Below are 19,752 nucleotides of genomic sequence, written 5' to 3'. Positions count from 1 at the left end.
CCCTGTTGCCCCGCATGGATGTTCCTGTCCTTTGGCTGAAGAACATAAGACTATGGGAATGTTTAATGATTTAACATGGGGAATTGCACTAGTTTTGACGTGGCTGAGTTTTAAGAAAGACTGAGTCCTTCCCCAAGGTTGGCAGAGGTCCTGTTCAGTCTTAGAAACAGGTAAACACGTTTTTCTCTTCAGTTGGTGCTACAGATGCTGTGAGTGGGGAGGGGATAATGAAGGAGTCCCAGCAGCAGCTTGGAGAAGGAAGCTGGCCTCCGGTGTCCCTGCTCAGGAATGCAGCCGCCTCCCTTACTGCAAGGTGGGGGGATGGTGGGGGGAGAACCAGGGAGGCCCAGGCACTGGGGTGGGGGGCGGCCCTGTAGTTATTTAACTTTTACAAATTACATTTCCCACAAAGCCTTGAGGGCCTACTAAGTTAAAAACAGACAAACAACAACAACAAAAACCCAGCACCTAATCTGAGAGACACAGAATGCTGCCCAGTCCTTCATGTGCGGGAGGAGGTGACTCCCCGAGGTCACACAGCTGGTGGAAGACGGAGGCTCACTGGAGCCCGGTGCATGTGATTTCCCACCCAGCTCTTTCCAACACAACGTGTTCTTGCCTATGGAAAAGGCAGGGCAACACCAGGTCCCTATGGTAGCAGGACAGTATCCAGGGGTTGAAACTGGAGATTATAAAATCAACAAATATTGGTTGTCACTTGCCATTCAGAAGGTTTGGGAAGTTGGAAGATGCACAAGAGAGACTGCAGGGGGTAACAGAACAAGGACGGAATCAGGTATCAGAAGACCCGCGACCTCTCCCTGCTCTGCTGCTTGTTTGCTGTATGACTCTGAGGTTTGCTTTCTCATCTGCCTGGTGGAGATTTTAATCTGTGCCCCGCCTACCTCACAAAGCCATCACGAAGAAGGAAAGACAAGGATTGCAAAAGTGCCAAATCAGCATTAGTTAATGTTTTTTGCTGTCACTTGAGTTTTAAGACCTGGTGTCTGCCCTCAAGGAGTTCACAAACGACTTCTTGTAAGAACAGTGAGAAAGACAGACTGAGCCTGTACTGTGAGAGAAGTGGCATGAATAATATATGCTCCAACAGCTGTGCTCTGGGTCGGCTGGGTGATCTGGGGTGGTTTCCTTGAGCTGTGTCTTAAAGAATGAGTGGAAACTGGATGGGAGGCAGGGGAGCAGTGGGGGGTGAATTTCATGAAGAGGATTCAGGACCAAATTATGAAGGATCCTGGATGCCAGGCTAAAGAATTTGGCACTAGGGAGCCATTGAATGTTACTGAGGAGTAGAGTGACAAGGGAGGTGTTCTTAGAGATGAGACTCTGTGGGTGGTTCAGAGGATGATCGAGGCGGGGAGAGGCTGGAGGGAAGCACAGCAAAGAAGAGCTGAGGTTGTGGACTAAGGAGGATATTGGGGGTGGGAGGGTTGGTGGAGGAAGTGGCTTGTGGACCCCGGGTTGCAGATCTTTAGAGCCAGGAGCAATTCTCAGTTGACCAGCAGGGGGCGTGTGTGTAAAAGGGGTTTGAGCCTTTGAAGCAGAATTAGGTAAACTTGGCAAAGTTACGTTAACTAAAGTACTTTCCAGGAGCTGTTCAGTGAGATCCTATTATTCATGGCTATGAAATAATATTGTTTCCATGTAACAACTGTGCAGCGAGAAAGTCACTGGTTTACTTCAGTTCCTGAATCTTGTACTCAGAATAAGAATGAAAATTAGTCTGCCGGAGAGCTGGACTGACAGGCAAACTCTTCTCACATATGGTCTGTCCCAGGCACAAACTTCTCCTTAGCATGCGGAATCCCCTGTTTTCCCATTAAATCGCCCAATATCGAAGGAGCATTAGCGATGTGATAGCACTGGGTGCTGGGGGCACAGCCCTGAGGAAAACAGGCAAGTCCTTGCTCTGCAGAGTTCAGTCTGAAGGGGAGAGAGATGAGAAAGGAACATTCCCAGAGGTGGGCGAGACCAGAGGGCAGCCTGCTCAAGTGGACCCTTGGAGGGGCCATGAAGGGCCTGGAAAGAGCTGACTGTGACTGGGCAGAGGTTTTGGAGGGGCGGAGGGCAGCGGATAAGAGAGGCTGGCTCTCTGTGTTGTGTCTGGACAGATATTCAGGATTAGGGGAGCCATCTGATCTGCTTGGGGGATGGGAGGGCTGGCTGCTGGGCACAGGTGATTTCTCCTGGTCTGGAAGGAGCTTGATCCCCCAAGTGGGTCTTGGGGACATGTCTGCTACTCGGGTCAGCACATAAACTGTTGAGGTGAAGGCCCCTTGAAGACGTGTTCCAGAAAGAAGGACCATGAGCTTCAGAGGCTGAGGCTGGGGGCTGTCCGGTCACTTTCTTTCCCTAGTCCTGACCTTTCAGTTCTTCCTTCGATTGCACGGAACACTGCCTGTCTCCTTCCTGTAACTCCACCACTATTTTCAGCCAGAGTTAGAGAGAGTTGGCTGCAACTGAAAGAATTTTAACCTGTAATAGGTCACTCAGATTACAGTGTGGAGAACAGATGGGAGAATGGTCATCCAGACGATAGATGACGGTGTCCTGGAGAAAAAAGTGGTATTTGGAAGTAGCGTCGACAGGACTTGGTGGGGGAGGATGGGTGAAGAAGGGGAGAGAGACCTCAAGAAGGATGCTCAGCTTTCTGGAAGGAGGTACCATTCATGCAGGGCTCAGGGGAAGATGATGCCTTTAGTTTTAGGGATGTTGAACTTGAAGAATCTTGGGGACACTCCTGTGGGGTGTCACGTTGGCACTTGAGGATCTGAAGTTGGACTGTGATATAGAATCGAGGGCCACTGGCATGGAGCTGGGAACGGATGCTCCAGGAGATTGCCTGAGGGCGGAGGCCACAAGGAACAACAAGAAGGGGCTGAGAAGGGGCAGTCAGAGAGGAGTGAGGAGCTCGGCTCAGCATCTCGTGGAAGCCAGGATGTAGGAAAGCGTGACGAGAGCTGCGAGGGGTCACAGGAGCTCAGCCCTGAAAGGGGCTCTGGGACTTCACAACTGGGGCCATGGTAGGCCTGGTGAGGTCAGGGTCGCGGCGTGGCAGGGAGATCCCAGAGGAAGTGGACCAGCCGTGGGGATAAGTGTTTCAAATAGGGAGGTGAGGGAGAGGAGAGGAGAGAGAAGGAGGCTGTGAGGTGCTATGCACCCAACTGAAGATTATAACTTTTAATAGGCTTCATTCATTCATTCATTCTACTGGTATTTACTGGGTGCTCACTGTGTGTCATAGCTGTTTGAGGTCCTGGGGACACTTTGCTAAACAAGGTGGGTCAGTCCCTGTCATCATGGAGCATAAAATCCAGAGGGTGCTAGAGGAGAAATCTTTGTTTTGAACAGTTTTATTGAGGTCTAATTTACACACCATAAACACACTCTTTTTTTTTTTTTTTTTTTTGCGGTATGCGGGCCTCTCACTGTGTGGCCTCTCCCGTTGCGGAGCACAGGCTCCGGACATGCAGGCTCAGCAGCCATGGCCCACGGGCCCAGCCGCTCCGCGGCATGTGGGATCCTCCCGGACCGGGGCACGAACCCACGTCCCCTGCATCGGCAGGCGGACTCTCAACCACTGCGCCACCAGGGAAACCCCTGTCTCTTAAATTTTAAAGCATAAGTCAGATCATATCTGAGACTTAACGCCCACCAAGAAAACTTCCCTTGTAATTTAGAATAAACTCAAGCTCCAGCCTCATCTCCCCACCGCCCACTCTCCCGTCTGCCCTTGCTCCTTTTGCTGGAGCCACAGAGGCCTCTGAGGGTGCCACGCTCACCACTGCCTCAGGGCCTTTGCACTGGCCTCTACGTGGAATTCTCTTCCCCTTGATCTCTGTGGGGGCGGCTCCATCTCTTCATTTAGGGCACCTTCTCAGAGAAGCTCTCCTGATCATCCTTCCAGCCAAAGTATCTTATCATCTTCTGTGGCTTTCTTCAAAGCATTGATCACTATCTGAAGTTATCTTAGGTATTTACCTGCTTTTCTACTTTCTCCCCCACAAAACCATCAGCTCCATCAGGGCAGCACAACCTCTGCTTGACCCGATCCAGAGTATGGCACGCACTTGATGGATGACAGTTGAATGACTGACTGAAGGAGTCTAAGGTGCCTGCTCATTTGTGATGGCCCTCGCCCTCACCTGTGTGGCTCCTGCTGCCCCAGGGTCACTGCCACGCACCCCCAGGCTGAGGTAAGGAAGAACTGGGCAGGCTGGAATTTGTCCTGTGTGGCTGGGGCCCTCAGTGGTCACTGTGTGAAGCACTTCTGGACAGAGTTAGAGCAGCAGACGCTGGCGGCAGTGACAAGCCAGAGCAAGATCAAACAGTGTGTGAGGGGCTTCCCTGGTGGCGCAGTGGTTGAGAGTCCGCCTGCCTATGCAGGGGACATGGGTTCGTGCCCCAGTCCGGGAAGATCCCACATGCCGTGGAGCGGTTGGGCCCGTGGGCCATGGCCGCTGAGCCTGTGCGTCTGGAGCCTGTGCTCCGCAACGGGAGAGCCCACAACAGTGAGAGACCCGCGTACCGCAAAAAAAAATAAAGGGGGGGGGCAAACAGTGTGTGAGGAATTGTTTAAAATTGGAAGAAATTTAGAGTCAAGAAGAGAAGATTTAGGGGTGACACAAAATATTGAAGGGCCGGGAGTTCCCTGGTGGTCCAGTGGTTAGGACTCATGCTTTCACTACAGTGGCCCGGGTTGAATCCCTGGTTAGGGAACTAAGATCCCACAAGCCATGCGGCATGGCTAAAAATAAAAAATAAATAAAAATTTTTAAAAATTGAGGGGCTATTAGGTGAAGAGGAATAATATGTAGTCAGGGTGTTTCAGAAGGCAGACCCAGGAGCAGGGGGCAGAAGTGGGGCGGTAGGTGTTGGTTTGGTGTAAGGGGGCCCTTTCTTGGTAGCATTTCTCAGGTGCAGAATGGGTCATCTTATGAGCCTCGCATCTCAGGAGGGTACCACTCCCAGGGGTGCGGTAGAGGGCATCCATCATGGGTAAGACTGGCACAGGTGGCTGGTAGGGCCTCTCTGCCTCTGAGCCTCTAGCAGTTCCCTGAGCTGAAGGCATGTGCTGTCCCAATGTTCAGAGGTGACCTAGAACTTTCATCTGGGGCTTAAGGGGAAGAGTCATTTCAGGGTATGGGGAGGAGAGAGCAACTTGCCTGTGCCAGCCCAGCACCGCTGGCGGGGAGAGGACGGGCCAAGTTCTAGGGCCCTGCGAGCAAATTTTCTGTTCACTTGCTGATTTGTGGAGTATCCCTCTCCCCCTCTGCCCCAGGGGATTTGCCCCACAAGGACAGGGACTTGTCATCTCATTCACCACAGCACTCAGAACAGTGGCCAGTGGATAGTAGGTGCTCAATAAATCTCTGATTTCAAAGCCTGACTCTGGAATCTGAGTCCCGGGAGAACCCTCGTCCACTGACTGTCTGTGTGGGTCCGCACCATCACATCTCTGAGTCTGTTTCCTTGTCTCCAAAGTGTGCATGATGACATGAGGGTGATTGCCATCCTTCCCTGCCAGCTGGGAAGAGGCAGTGGCCGAGCTTGTGCACCTGGGTCTGGGCTGCCCTGGTTGCTGTCCTGCTATTTTTATTTTTAAAATATATTAACTTTATTTGGCCGCACCGTGCAGCATGCAGGATCTTAGTTCCCCGACCAAGGATCGAACCCATGTCCCCTGCATTGGGGAGCATGCAGTCTTAACCACTGGACCGCCAGGGAAGTCCTGCTGTCCTGCTATTTTTAGCAGCAATGATCACAAAGCTTTGTTGTGGGGCTGCCTTCTCTATTCCCACTGTCCCCTGAGCAGCAGCCTCCAGGTCCCACCAGCTGGCTTGCGGAGGAGAGCAGCCCAGCTGGGGAGTGGGAACGTGTGCAAGTGTCAGGGGAGGGGGAACTGGCAGAGCCCTAGGCTGGGTGAGGGTTGAGTCACAGCCATAAAAACTGGGGTGGGGTGGGGGTCATGGTTACATTACACTCACTTCCTGCCCAGAGGGTGCTGTGTCCCACGCCTCCAGGCGAGTGAGCCCAAACAGAAAGGCTTTGAGAAAGCAAGGAAACAGGAGGACAAATGGAAAATTTTAGTGAACTGGCAGCCCAGGAATCCCTTCAGCTTGGGAGCGTTCTTGGAGCCTCAGCTCCCATACCTGGAAAGGCCTGTCATTTGGCCTGGAGCAAGTTTCCTACTTACAGGTACGGCGGAACCTCCAGGCATCCCGCTTCCCAGCCATTCATGCCCCATGCCCACCTCACAGTCCTGCTGTTCCCACAACCTGGCATCCTCCCCTCCCCTCCCCTCCCCCATCTGCTGAAATCCTGCCCATTCCTGAGGCCCAGTTAAACGACCACGTCCTTGAGTCTCTAAACCATCTTCTGACCCAGCACCTGCCACTCTCCTCTGCCTGCCCTTGACTCTTCAGTTCCACACAAGTGAACTCACTCTCACCTCTCACCTCTCTCTCCTCCCACTAAATCATCCTCACCTTTCCCCCCAGCTTGAGTACGGTTCTGGTGGCCTCAAACATTTTCATATAACTCCACCCATATTTATCCAAATTTCTCATAGGTGCTTTTTCTGATCTCACAGTTCTATGACACAAAAGCCTGTAAATACAAAGCTGAAAAAAAATATCACCATTCCTTGGTATTTACCTAAATGAGAACTTATGTCCACACAAAAACCTGCTCAAGAATGTTTATAGCAGTTCTATGCATAATTGCCCAAACTTGGAAGCAACAAAGATGTCCTTCAGTGGCTGAATGGATAAATAAACTGTGGTACATTCTGGCAATGGAATATTATCAGAGATAAAAAGAAATGAGCTATCAAGCCACAGTAAGATGTGGAGGAAACTTATATGCATATTGCTAAGTAGAGAAGCCACTCTGAAAATGTAACAGACTGTATGACTCCAGCTCTATGACATTCTGGAAAAGGCAAAACTATGGAAAGGGTAAAAGGATCAGTGGTTGCCAGGGGTTGGGGTGGGGAGAGGGATGAACTGGTGGGGCACGGGGGGATTTCAGGGCAATGGAACTATTCTGTCTGATATAATAAGGATGGACACATGTCACTATGCATTGGTCAAAGTCCAAAGAATGTGCAGCACAAAACATGAAGCCTAATGCAAACTCTGAACTTTAGTTAATGATAGTGTATTAATATTGGTTCCTCAATTATAACAAATGCACCACACTAATATGGACATAAATAATAGGGGAAACTATTGTGTGTGGGGGGTGTGGGTAGGTGGGAACTCTGTACCTTCTAATCAGTTTTTCTGTAAACTGAGGGCACATTAGCAGGTGAGCGGGGGACAGCAGAGCAAGGAAGTGGGAGAGGGCGCAGAGACCACAGAGTAAGTGCCTGGAAACAGTGCCCGACATCGGGCCAGGCTCCAAGGCCAGTGCTCAGGGAGGCCCCCAGGCCAGGGGACACTGACGAGTGACAGGGCCTCTGCTCTCCCCGTGCCCTCTCTACTGGGAGACTCAGCGTGGTGTGGGGTAGTGCAAAGGGTATGGCTTTGGAGCCAGACAAGAGCCTATGACCTTGGACAAGTCACTTTACCCCTCCGAGCCTCAGTTTCCCCAAGTGCAAAAAGGACTTGTCGTGAGGAAGCAGGAGTTCTCTTGTATAAAGCACCATCCTGGGGCCTGTCGCCATGGAAGGGGGTCATTTTGGTGGTGAATGTGATTGTTATTGGGGCCTGGAAGAAGCCAGGGCCAGTTCAGCCCCTTGGGCCCTCCGTGGACACCCAGCAGGTGATCTGTCCCAGTAGGTGCAGGGTGAAGGCTGCCTGAACGAGGGAGTAGCGGCAGTCTCCCAGGCCTGGTCCCCGGGAGGCCCTGGCTCGGGGAGCCCACTGTCTGGGTGCCCAGCAAGAAGGCTGTGAGCTGCAATGAAGCCAGGCCGGGCTTGACGGGCTGGCTTTCCCCAGAGTCCACATGATACTCCCATCAGCCTCAAAGATTGCATGGGCCGAAATCTGAAACCCAAGCCACGGGCTAGAACCAGTTGCACAGAGAACAGAGTTGTCACAACAGGAAGGGCGTGTCTGAGCCTGCTGGAGGGACAGCAGGAAGCAGCCTCGGCCCTTCGCCCCCCAGCCCCCCGGGAGCTGCCAGGACCCAGACGCCCAGAGGATAGCTCCCGGGAGCGTGCCCTCGGCTGGCCGCCCCTGCCCTTGGTCTCAAACCATAAGGAGGGATGTTTGCCTACAGCCTTGAGGAATCTGCCTGTGCTTCACCTCGGGCTGACTGACACCCCCCCGCCCCGCCCCTCACAGCTCCCATTACCTGCCCCTCAGACCCGTCCTTCCAAGTCCTGCCCTGTGAATCTTCCAGAATCTACTCAAACTCTGCTTTTCTCAGGGGCCCTCCAGGACCCCGTCCCCAGAGCACTGCTTGGGCCCCTCAGCATCACTGCTCACAGCCACCTCCTCTGGCCCCCGCCAGCATTACTTGCTGGAAAGTGGGGAATGAGTGGTTTTCATTCATGCCCAGCTCGATACCCAGCGTCACACGTCTGCTGTGTTGGAGGGAAAGGGGGGATTGCTGTGGGGAAGTAAGGAACACAGGAGAAGCAGCCAGGAGACCCAGGTTTGCGAGGGTCTCTGGCCCTGTTGGCTGGAGAACCTCTGGTAACTCGCCTGACTTCCCTAGACTTCCACTTCCTCAACTTAGGAGAAGGGATGGACTCACCTGGTCATCCTTTGGGGTCTCTGGCTTTGATGTTCTGTGGTCCCCAAACAGCCTCCTCCACCAATCTCTCCCACCCACCCACCCCCTGCCCAATACTGCACTCCAATATGAAATGTCGCCCCTCTGCCTGTTACCCTGCTGACCCCCCATTCTGAACTACTGTCCATCATTCATGCTCCTGGAGAAGAAAAGGAATAGTCCTTCGTCACACACACTTCTGAGCACCCGCCACACGGCATACACAGCTCCAGTTCAGATGGTTCAAAGCCATCCGTGACCTACCCTGGCAGGCTCTGGTGTGGCTTTACCATCTGCTGCCCGGACCCAGAGAGAGGAGAAAGTGGGTAACCATGGGCAGTCCACAGGGCACAGGAATTTCTTGAGCTCAATGTGGAGTTGGCCTCCCCAATCCCCTGCCCACAGTGGGGCTGTCTGGATTGGAGGGTGGATTCTGACGGATCTCAGACTTGGTCGGAGGCTCCCACAGAGGGAGAAGGGTGCACAGGGAGACCAGGCGAGGGCAGGAACTGGGCCTGGGAAGAGCAGAGGGCTGCGGGAGTGGAAACACAGGCTGCAGGGTGGGGCAGCCGGTGATCTGGAGGGATGGCGCCCACGTTCCTTCGTGGATGACGATGCCAGTGAATCTGGCCCTCACTTGGGCTGGAAGTCCACCTTCCCCGGGCCATGCCCACTTTGGGGAGCGGCACCCCGTGGTTCTGCTTCTTGTGGGGCAGGGGGTGCAGGAGAGGGAGAGGGTGCTGCCACGTCCCCTGGGCCCTGCCAGGCCCCTCCCCTGCCTGCTCTCCCCTTTACAGATGAGGAGGTGCTCCCCACTCCACCTCCGCACTAAGCGGCATGTGGGATTTAGTTCCCCCACCGGGGATCAAACCCCTGCCCCCTTCAGTGGAAGCACAGAGTCTTTTTTTTTTTTTTTTTTAATTATTATTTATTTACTTGGTTGCACCAGGTCTTAGTTGTGGCAGGTGGGCTCCTTAGTTGTGGCATTCATGTGGGATCTAGTTCCCTGACCAGGGATCGAACCCGGGCCACCAGGGAAGTCCCAAGGAGGCGCCTGATGGTTTGGGCCGATACCCACATCAGCATCAGTCGGGCGAGCGCCTGCTGTGCGCTGGGCACCAGGCAAAGTCCTTTTCATCCATTAGCATGTTTAGTTCCTCCACCCTCCCAGGCAGGGGTGGTGGTGGTGGTGAGCCACTGTTCCCCTGTCCAGTTGAGCACATTGAGGCTGGGAAGCGAGGTGACATGTCCAAACCTGTAAACCGAAAACTGCTCTGCAAAAACAAAAACAAAGCAAAAAAAGAACAAGGAACCCCTGAGCCTTTGCCTGAGTCCTAGGTTTCCCTCATTGTTGGCAGGGGGGAAAATTCTTTTTCACAAAAGATAAAACTGGGCCTGTGGCCCTCAGGCCTCTCCTTTCCTCTGACACCAGGAAGCGACCAGGACCCAATTAAATATTTAACCAGCGTTGGGGTGGAAGTCTGACCTCCGGCGCTGCTTCTTGTACTACTGCCGTGACAGTAACATGGAGACACATACAATCCCGTGCCCTGGCTGAGGAGGGGTCCCAAGTCCCACCCACCTGGAGGTGCCCATGCCCACCCCAGGTGAGATGTGGACGCCCCCAGGGCAGAGCCCCTGTCCAGCGTTCACAGATGGTGATTCAACAAGTCGGGCACGGACACACGGATGAAGGTCACTCCTGGTCAGAGAACCTTTGGTAATAGCTGGTCTGGGGGCGAAGAGCAGTCCTTGAGGGCTCCCCACTGTCTCCAGCTGTGGTTTCAAAACCTCTTTATGTTTTTAATTGTGGGAGTCTTTCCATGACATCCTACATGTAATCAGTAGCAGCATTTTATTGGTGTCCATTTATTTTATAATGTAAGTATTGGTGTACAACTTCTTTTAAAAGTTCAATTTCATAACATTTACATATTTGTTATAAAATGAACCAATAATAAGAGCAATGTTACTTTTTTGATGAATATACAGTTTGAGATCTTTTTGTTTCGGTTTTGTTTTTATAGATTTTTTTCATTTATTTATTTTTTGGCTGCGTTGGGTCTTTGTTGCTGTGCACGGGCTTTCTCTAGTTGCAGCGAGCAGGGGCTACTCTTCATTGCGATGTGCGGGCTTCTCATTGCGGTGGCTTCTCTTGTTGCGGAGCACGGGCTCTAGGTGCATAGGCTTCAGTAGCTGTGGCACACGGGCTCAGTAGTTGTAGCATACGGGCTTAGTTGCTCCGTGGCATGTGGGATCTTCCCGGACCAGGGCTTGAACCCATGTCCCCTGCATTGGCAGGTGGATTCTTAACCACTGCGCCACCAGGGAGGCCCGACTGTTCCAGTTTTTAAAAACAATTAACTTCAGTATCTAATTTTATTTTGTATCAAGGAAATCTGGATTCACAGGAATAGATGCACATGATAACACTGTAAAACAAAATCTTGCTTTACAATCACAGGATGACCTTCAATTTATCTGATCTGGGAGCCTGAAAAAGGGTAAGATGATACTTTGGATTCAGAATGGAATCAATGTGGTGTTCAGGACCTCCTCATCCTCCTGAAATTCAGGGACTCAAGGAAGGAGTTCCTGAGGGAGTTTATATCTTTATCACATGGTAGAAAATACAATGTATCACATAAAGTCTGGGCATTGCCAGGCCTTCATTCAAAGTTTCAAAACACTCAACTTGAACCTATTTGTCTCATTGTTGATACTTGTTCCACTTTGGCACCAATGGCAACACTGTAACCCTGAACTCCCCAAATGAGCTTTTCCACCTAGTAAAAGTTAGGGTATCTGTCAGTGTCAGGAATAGAGCTTCAAACTGTGTGAGGCATAAGAACCAATTGAGGAACTTGTGGGAAATGGGGTGATCCCAATGCAGGGCATCCTGGAGATGCCCACTTTGGGAAACGCGATCCAGATGATGTGACCATATCTTGCCGACTTTGGACGGGAGCAGGCTCCAGGCCCAGGGGTCTTGCCCAGTGGTGTTGAGTTGAGCCTGGCGCATGTGAGTGGAGCCGTGTACTCGCTGGTACCATTTTATGTGAGCAGACGCGTGCAGGCAGGCAGGCGTGGAGCAAAACAAAGCAAAGCAAGAAAGCCTGGGGTAATTGCCTCCTAATCAAGGACACATTTACAAGGAATTCAGATCTTTACATGACTTGGCAGAGGAGAGCTTCATTCCAAGGTATATTCAGAAATGTGTTCCTCCGGCCTCAACAGTTAACACTTTGATGTCTCTAGACTATTAACAGTTGGTGCAGAGAGCATGTTCTTGGGCCCATGGTCTTTTTTTAATCACAAATTTTTAAAAAGAGCACTTTTACAAAATGCAAACAGGTCCTTGGAAAACGCTCAACAACCTCTGGCTGTGCCAGCTATGTCCTAAGAGCATCACAGACGTGATCTCAAGAATCCTTGCAGTTTCTCTAAGTGTTAGACTCTGTGATTATACCCATTTTACAGCTGAGAAAACTGAGACCTGGAGTGGCAAAGCAGATTGCCAGCATCACAGGGCTACTCACTGCTCAGCTGCATGCTCCAGCCAAGCAGAACCCTCCTGTCTCCTTGGACAGCAGGATTGCTTGCCTCTGGGCCTTTGCCCTCATCCTTTCCATCCACTTTGGCTCAGTTAAATATCACTGCCTTCAATATCGTCGCCCTCCAGGGATCACTGCGGTCACTTATCGGGGAGGCCTCTTCTAGACTCTACGTCCTTGCTGAGTCTTCCCAGGAGCACAAACAGGACCCAGGTCCGTCCCTCCCTCGATCCACCCCATCCCTTGCCCTGCACATTCTCTAAACATTGGAAGTACTTGTCGATCAAGTGAATATCTGTAACAGATTTTGACTTTTTTTTTCTTGGAAGACACACGTATATCACTGTACAAGAACTGTATCTGGACGTTTCAAATTTTTTGGAGAATGTTTTGTTCTCTGTGAAAGTATGTTTTAACATCGGCTGTCTGTTTATCCTGGCTGTTTAGTGGGAAATGGCTAATAAAGGACCAGTCAACCTTTGCCCCAGACTCAGGTAATGAGCACATTTTGCAAGAAGAAGGGAGCAAAATGACATTGACAAAGTGTGACCACGTTAACCGCTCAGATACTAAGCACTCATGCCTGCATCCAGAGCTGCTTCCCGTGCTTCTACCTGATTTGCCCCATTTACTCCTTGCCACAGTCCTGTGAGGTGAGCTCTGTCATCACCCCCGTGTTACAGATTGGGACACAGAGATGCAGAGAGCTGCAGCGACTTGCCCAAGGCCCCTCAGTGGGGGAGGAGCAGAGGCAGGATTGGGCTCCTGGCCTGTTTGGATCTGATGGGAGGAGGCTGGGTGCAACATTGTGAAATGTTTGTGGGGGTCAAAGTTGGGATGCTCACAGCTTGGAAAGGGGAGGTCTCTTTGGAAAAATAGCCTGATAAGCTGCTGGAACAGAGATGAGACTCAAAGAGCTGAGCAAGTGTCAGAGTTCTGGTGAAAGAAATGAGAGGAATTTTGTTTTTGTCTTCAGAAGGAAGGGGAGAGAAAAGAAGGGAGCCAGTGTGCAGAGCCCAGAGCGCTGCCTGGGTCACATAGCCAGGTAGTGACCTCAGAGCCAAGAGGCCAAAAGGGCTCAGGAGGTGTCTCGTGTTGCTAGGCAGTGCCAGGCTGGATGCCTCCCTGTGGGGTTCAGTCTGCAGGAACCCCTGCTAGCCTCACCAGTGGTCGGTGTGAAGGGGGATTATGTGAGTGTGTGCAAATGGAGACGGGGATGATGGCAAGGACTAGCGAACATGTGGGAAAGAGCAGGAGGCTGGAGGCAGAGGTGATGCACTTGTTCAGAAACCATGGGGAGACTCTGGATCTTCAGAGGGCCTGGAAAAGCAGTGCACCTGGAATTTCCCCAGATCTCAGAGGGCTGGGAGACCCCAGCTGATGACTGAGTTCTGCACACATGGTCCAGAGGTGTTTTGGGTGGCAGAGTGGTCCCTGTGGGCTGAGTTCTGGAGAATGGCAGGGAGTTCTTGGCAGTAGCTGGTCCTGGCACAGCATGGTAGTGCTTTTTTAAAATATATATGTCAATTGTATCTCTTTTATTATTATTTTTATCGGAGTATAGTTGATTTACAATGTTGTGTTAATTTCTGCTGTACAACAAAGTGATTCAGTTTTACACATATATACATTCTTTTCCATATTCTTTTCTGTTATGATTTATCACAGGATATTGAATATAGTTCCCTGTGCTATACAGTAGGGCCTTGTTGTTTATCCATCCTATATATAATAGTTTGTATCTGCTAACACCAAACTCCCAATCCATCCCTCCCCCACCTCCCCTCCCCCACCTCTCTTTAGACTGTATGGATCCTTTTTTTTTTGTCTTGATTTTATTATTTTTTTAACATCTTTATTGGAGTCTAATTGCTTTACAATGGTGTGTTAGTTTCTGCTGTATAACAAAGTGAATCAGCTATACATATACATATATCCCCATATCTCCTCCCTCTTGCGTCTCCCTCCCACCCTCCCTACCCCACCCCTCTAGGTCACAAAGCAGGTGGTCCCTTTCTTTTTCCTCTTTCTTAATTATTATTATCACAAGCACATTGCAACAGAACAAATACTTAAAAAGGGAAAAACCACTCTGTTTCTGGTCCTTGTGCAAATGTAGTAGCAGTTTTAGAGTCCCCACCATTTCGTATCTGGCTTTTCCTTTTAACATTTTAGTTTAAGCGTTTTTCCATATTGCTGCACCATCGTCGTGATTATTTTCAAGGTGGTGATGTGGATCCACTTCAGGCCTGGGATCTGGCTGACCCGGTTTCTAATCCTGGCTTTGACATTTATTTATTTACTCCGGCCCCCCCGACAAGTTACCTGGCATCGGTTCCCCAAACCCTCGCGTGGGCTCTGTGAACACGCACGAGCGCACACACACACACACACACACACACACACACACACCCCGCTCTCCGTCTTGCTTAAACTAAGCCGGCTCAAGTGAATCTGAGGAAGCCCTGATGACATTGGCTTCTGTGAGTGCCTTAGGGGAGAAAACTTTCAGAAAGACTACCTTCCCTGAATTCCCAGTTAAGTGCGGTGCGACCCTCCCGCGGCCCCCACCTCTGGGCGCCCGCAAAGCCGAAACACTGACTCCAGGCAGTAAGTCTTGCGGACCTCAGCCTCTGAGCGACTCGGGGAAAGTGACCCCAGCCGCCCTCTCCTCGGTTAAGCAGGCTCTCCCCCTTTGATTGACAAAGGTAGTCGCCAATGACGCCCACGGGAGGTCCCTTTGGCGCGCTAGGGGGCGTGCCGCCTCGTCGCTCCTCTGGCCCAATCAGGGACGCTGAAGGGGCTGTGGGGCGGGACAGGCTCCCAGCAGCCAATGGCGCGAGCACAGCGGGCGCGGCGGGGGCGGGGCGCTCGGGGCTGGCGGCAGAAGCGGCCGCGGCGGGGCAGGGCAGGGCTGGACAGTGCGGCCAGAGCGAGGGCGGGAGCCGGGCCGGGGCCGGAGCCGGGGCTGAAGACGCGGTCGCGGCCAGAGAAGGGTGCGCGGCGTGTCGGGAGGCGAACAGCGGCCAAGGTGAGGGGCACGCCGCGACGGTTGGGGCGCCGCGGACGGACGCGGGGCGCTGGTCGGCGGCCGGGCCCGCGCCCTGTCAGGCCGCCACGCTGGGGCCGCGCTCCGCGCCCGAGGGCAGCCTCTGGGGCCGCGCCGCCGGCGGGCGAACTTCCTGTCGCTGTGGGAGGGGGTGTGTTCTGGGGCCACCGCGGGCGCCGAGGGGCGTCCGGGGGCCGAGGGGGGCGCCAGAGAGGACGTCGAGGGGCCTCCGGAGGGCGGGTGGGCTGGGCTTGAGGAAAGCTGGGGGCCGAGGGGTGCGGGGTTGGTGCGGGGGCGCCACAGAGGAGAGGACGAGTTCTCGGGTTGAGGGCTTGCTGGAGAGAGAAGTTGGGGAGCGGGGCCCGCGGAGGCAAGAGCGCTGCCGCAGAAGGGGGGACGGACGACTTTAGGAGAGACTTGGGGAGGGGATGCGGGGAAGCCGAGGGGTGCAGGGGTTCCCTGGGGGAAGCGCGGGCGTCTCGGGGAGCCGCGCCGGAGGAGAGGGGGCCCGGTTGGCGCCGGTTAGAGGGCAGGGCTGGGCCCGAGGGTGGCCTGGAGGGGAGGGGGCGGCCAGAGCAGGCGGGACACATATGCGGACGCGCGTATTTGGGGCGCTTTGATGACCGTCCTCCATTTCCTTCCTTCTCACCCTCCCTGTCCCTCTTCTGGCTCTGTGGGGCGGGGGGATGGCAAGCCGTTCTTTGTGAGCGGGTCCTAGGACTGGGGGAACGGGCAGGAGAGGCTGGGGGTGTTTGCCCGGTTGCCCCTCGTAGTTTTCCCAGACTGTCATTTCTAGAAACGTGAGTTTCCAGCCTGCTGGGGCATCCGGAGAGGCCTAGGATTGGAGAGGTAGTGATTTCTGCTGCTGCTCAGTTTCAGTGGCTTGTTGGGTTTCAGCTCCACCTGGGAAGGCTGGTTTTCTTCTCAGAGGAGTTGGTCAGGGGAGCGAGTTGTGCTGTCGCCGGGAGTCCCACACAGCTGCAGCCTTTGAGGATGCTGCTCTCGGGTTGGGTGCCTGAGGGAAGGCGGCCTTCAGGTGGGGTCTGTGCACCATTCCTGGGTCTTGTCTTCTCTCCTTTACCCCAACTGTCCTGTGTTCCTGTGGTTAAGGAGGGTTGGCTGCTCAGAGACTCCACGGCTACTCATTACACTGTTTACCAAACACACCCTGGCTGTCCTGATGAAAATCAGGAGACCAGCTCAGAGAATTTAAACCTGGGCTACGGGCGGTGAGCTCACACCAATTCCTTCCCTTCTCTGCAGTTCCTTCCTCTTCAGTTATCCCAATATGCTGAAGTTCTGTTTTAACCCAGGGCAAGGGAGCCAACCAGGTGGGCTCAGTTGAATGCCAGCCCTCCCCTTCTTGCACGAAAGTTCTTATTACACTTGATTCACAAGCCTGCCTGCAGCCTCCCCATAGAGGCATTGAATGGGAGCCAGTGCAACGGGGGTTTCTCTTGATTCACATGGGAAACAATAATCTGTGTGCACTTAAACTTAATTCTAGAGTTTCACAGTCTCCTTGGTGAGGTTATGTTAGTTGAGATATGAGACCACTACATCAAAAACTTTCCTGTGGTGTGTTTTTCTTTTGACAATTGTCTTGCAGCTTTAAAGAAACTGGCCATTAGGCTGATGATATTTATTACTTGGGAAAGTAACGTAACACAGAGGAATAGATGAGTGATTAGGTCTGCACTCTTAATTCACTTTTTTGGGGAAGAATAAAAATTCATTTGAATGGAAATATCATTCTTAGCTCATGCTGTTGGGGAACTGAAACTTTATTACTTTTAGTCTCAAATGTATAAGATATAGGTCATAATATTTAAATGATCTAACAGCAGGCATATATAGAAAGCTGTATCTGTTTTTTTTTAAATAAATACTCCATGACCTTTTTTATAAAGCGTGTTGATTTTTAAAAATTCATTCATTCATTCATTCGTGTCGGATCTTAGTTGGGCGCATGGGCTCAGTTGCCCCACGGCATGTGGGATCTTAGTTCCCCAACCAGGGATCGAACCCAGGTCCCCTGCATTGGAAGGTGGAGTCTTAACCACTGGACCACCAGGGAAGTCCCAATATCTAGGTTTTGAACATGGCTTGTTGCTGGGAGATAAAGTTGTCTTTCCCAGTCTTGGATGCCCAGTCCAGATCTCTGATGGCCAGGCAATTTCTGGGTTGGGAGATGAGGGGCATTTGTCCTTACATTTTTTCATTTCTTATTATTCACTTGAATAATTATTATTCACTTAAATAATAATAATTATTCACTTAAATAATAATCTGTGCAGACCAAGTTAAGGGCCTGGTGCTCAGGTTTCCTTCTTCTGACCAGGTCACAGTTGATTCCAGGATGTTATGGAATATCAAAAAGGTGGCATAGATTCCTTAATAATAGTAATGGCACCTTGTGTTTAGAGATCATGATAGCTTTTACCAAGTGCTCTCTGGCTACCCTTACCTGGACCTCCCATCTGACTCGGGCCTGCCTTATCTGCCATCAGATTGTACTGGTGACTTTGTGGAGGCCACCCTGTAGATTATTTGGGTAATGACCACATTCACATGAGCGATAGTGCTGGCTCAGTTTTTTTCCAATTAAGATTGTTTGGAAGTGCAGCGGCATACCTGAAGGCAGCGCAGCAGTGCGTTAGTTACGAAGTCAGTCAGTGTGCATTCCACAGGTAGAGACCTTACTTTATGGCCCTGGCATTGATCCTTCGCATACCTGAAAGCATGTCAGTGCCTGAAACCTGGTTCCTGATGGGCCCAGTAGTGGTCCCTGGGATGGCTGTGTAGGAGTGCCTTGAGACTGGTGGTATTCAGACGATTATGCTATGCTGACTGAAGGCAGTGTTAAAAGAAGAATTCTCAGAGTATTCTGCACAATGCAACATTCTTGGCGTATGTGTGGTTCCAATGGTAGCTATTCGAGGGGCAGTGGCCATCTAAGAGCACAAGCTTTGGTATTTTAATTAAAAACACAAAATGACAAAAACTCCTTACTTATGTTATATATTAGCTTGTAGTCATTCCCATGATTGTATGTTTATCTGTTTGCTTAATAAAACAGCATCATGTAGTCTAGTTTTCTTGTTTCCTAGAATAAAATCTTTATTTTCAATATTAAAACATCATCTGAGTGTTTCCTGACATTAGGCACTGAAAGAACAGCATATGAGAATATAGAATGAATAAAAATGCTATCTCAACAATCAAAGGCCTCAGCGATCAAAGGCCTCAGAAGCATTAAGAAAAAAAAAAGGATGGAAATTTTGCTATAACTTTAGAAACCACGTGTGTGGTGGTTTTTGGTTTTTTTTAAATTTATTTTTGGCCGCGTTGGGTCTTCGTTGCGCGCAGCTTTCTCTAGTTGAGGCGAGTGGGGGCTACACTTCGTTGTGGTGCGCGGGCTTCTCACTGGGGTGGCTTCTCTTTGTTGCGGAGCACAGGCTCTAAGGCGCAGGCTCGGTAGTTGTGGCACAGGGGCTTAGTTGCTCCGCGGCATGTGGGATCTTCCTGGACCAGGGCTCGAACCCGTGTCCCCTACATTGGCAGGTGGATTCTTAACCACTGCGCCACCAGAGAAGCCCCATTTTTAAAAAAATTATTTATTTAGCTATGTGAGCTTTATGTGACTTTTTTCCTCCCTGGAATGTGCGATAGTAGAGGGGGAGGAGCATAGATGGAGACTAGGAACCCTGGGCTCTGTCCAGCCTTTTCCTGACTAACCCTGAGGCCTAGGACAATCACATATCTTATGGTCTCAGTTTTCATGTTTGTAAAAGGAGAGCCTTGGAGGTTCTTAACCTTTTGAGAATCTGATAACAACTATGGACTTCTTCCCAGAAAGCACACTTGTGGACAGCATCAGAGGCCTGGACCCCAGATTAGGAATTCCTGGATCATCCCATCTCTAAGCTCCCTCTCACCTCTGATATTCTGTAATCCTATTTTCCTGGTCTTCTTTGAGCTAATAATAATGATGACTTGTATTTATGGAAGACACATTCCAAAGCATTTTCACCTCTCATTTTTTGTCCCCAGAATATTTCTGAACAGTGTGGGTGGTGATGGATATTCCTTCTTCTGATGGAGAAAGGGGTACCAGACCTGTCCACCACTTTAGTAGCGTTACACAGCCAGCGGCCTGTCCTGGGACCAGAGTCAGGGCTCCTGGTTGCCAGCTTGGGGTTTTTCCATTAGGTTTTGCTTCCTTGGTGGTTGGTTATGTTTGGCAGTGTAGATATCCCAGAATGTGTCACTTGCAGAGGAAATACTGGTGCATCTGCTGAAAGGACTGTTTTTTTTGTCTGAATTTGGATCACTAAACACCTTTCTGCCTGACTGTCAAAAGGTTACTTATTTTGTTTTTGTTATTTTTTTGTGCCATACTTTTCA

The 19,752-nt window shown here is 51.3% G+C and overlaps 1 protein-coding gene and 1 long non-coding RNA gene across 3 annotated transcripts in view; one reads left to right on the top strand and one right to left on the bottom strand.

The window, feature by feature from the left end:
- Positions 1 to 19,752, bottom strand: part of LOC125960485 (uncharacterized) — a 327,476-nt gene that overhangs the window by 302,965 nt on the left and 4,759 nt on the right. The window lies entirely within an intron of this gene.
- Positions 15,174 to 19,752, top strand: part of PACSIN2 (protein kinase C and casein kinase substrate in neurons 2) — a 139,861-nt gene continuing 135,282 nt past the window's right edge. Inside the window, exon 1 of one of the 2 annotated variants that reach the window (XM_033405196.2) lies at positions 15,174 to 15,327. The gene's annotated coding sequence lies outside the window, so the exon portion shown is untranslated. The remainder of the gene's footprint in view (positions 15,328 to 19,752) is intronic. The other variant, XM_033405197.2, reaches the window with a different exon arrangement.

Source organism: Orcinus orca, chromosome 11, assembly GCF_937001465.1.
Source record: "Orcinus orca chromosome 11, mOrcOrc1.1, whole genome shotgun sequence".
Classification (NCBI taxonomy): Eukaryota; Metazoa; Chordata; class Mammalia; order Artiodactyla; family Delphinidae; genus Orcinus; species Orcinus orca.
This window is presented reverse-complemented; position numbering and strand designations above follow the sequence as displayed.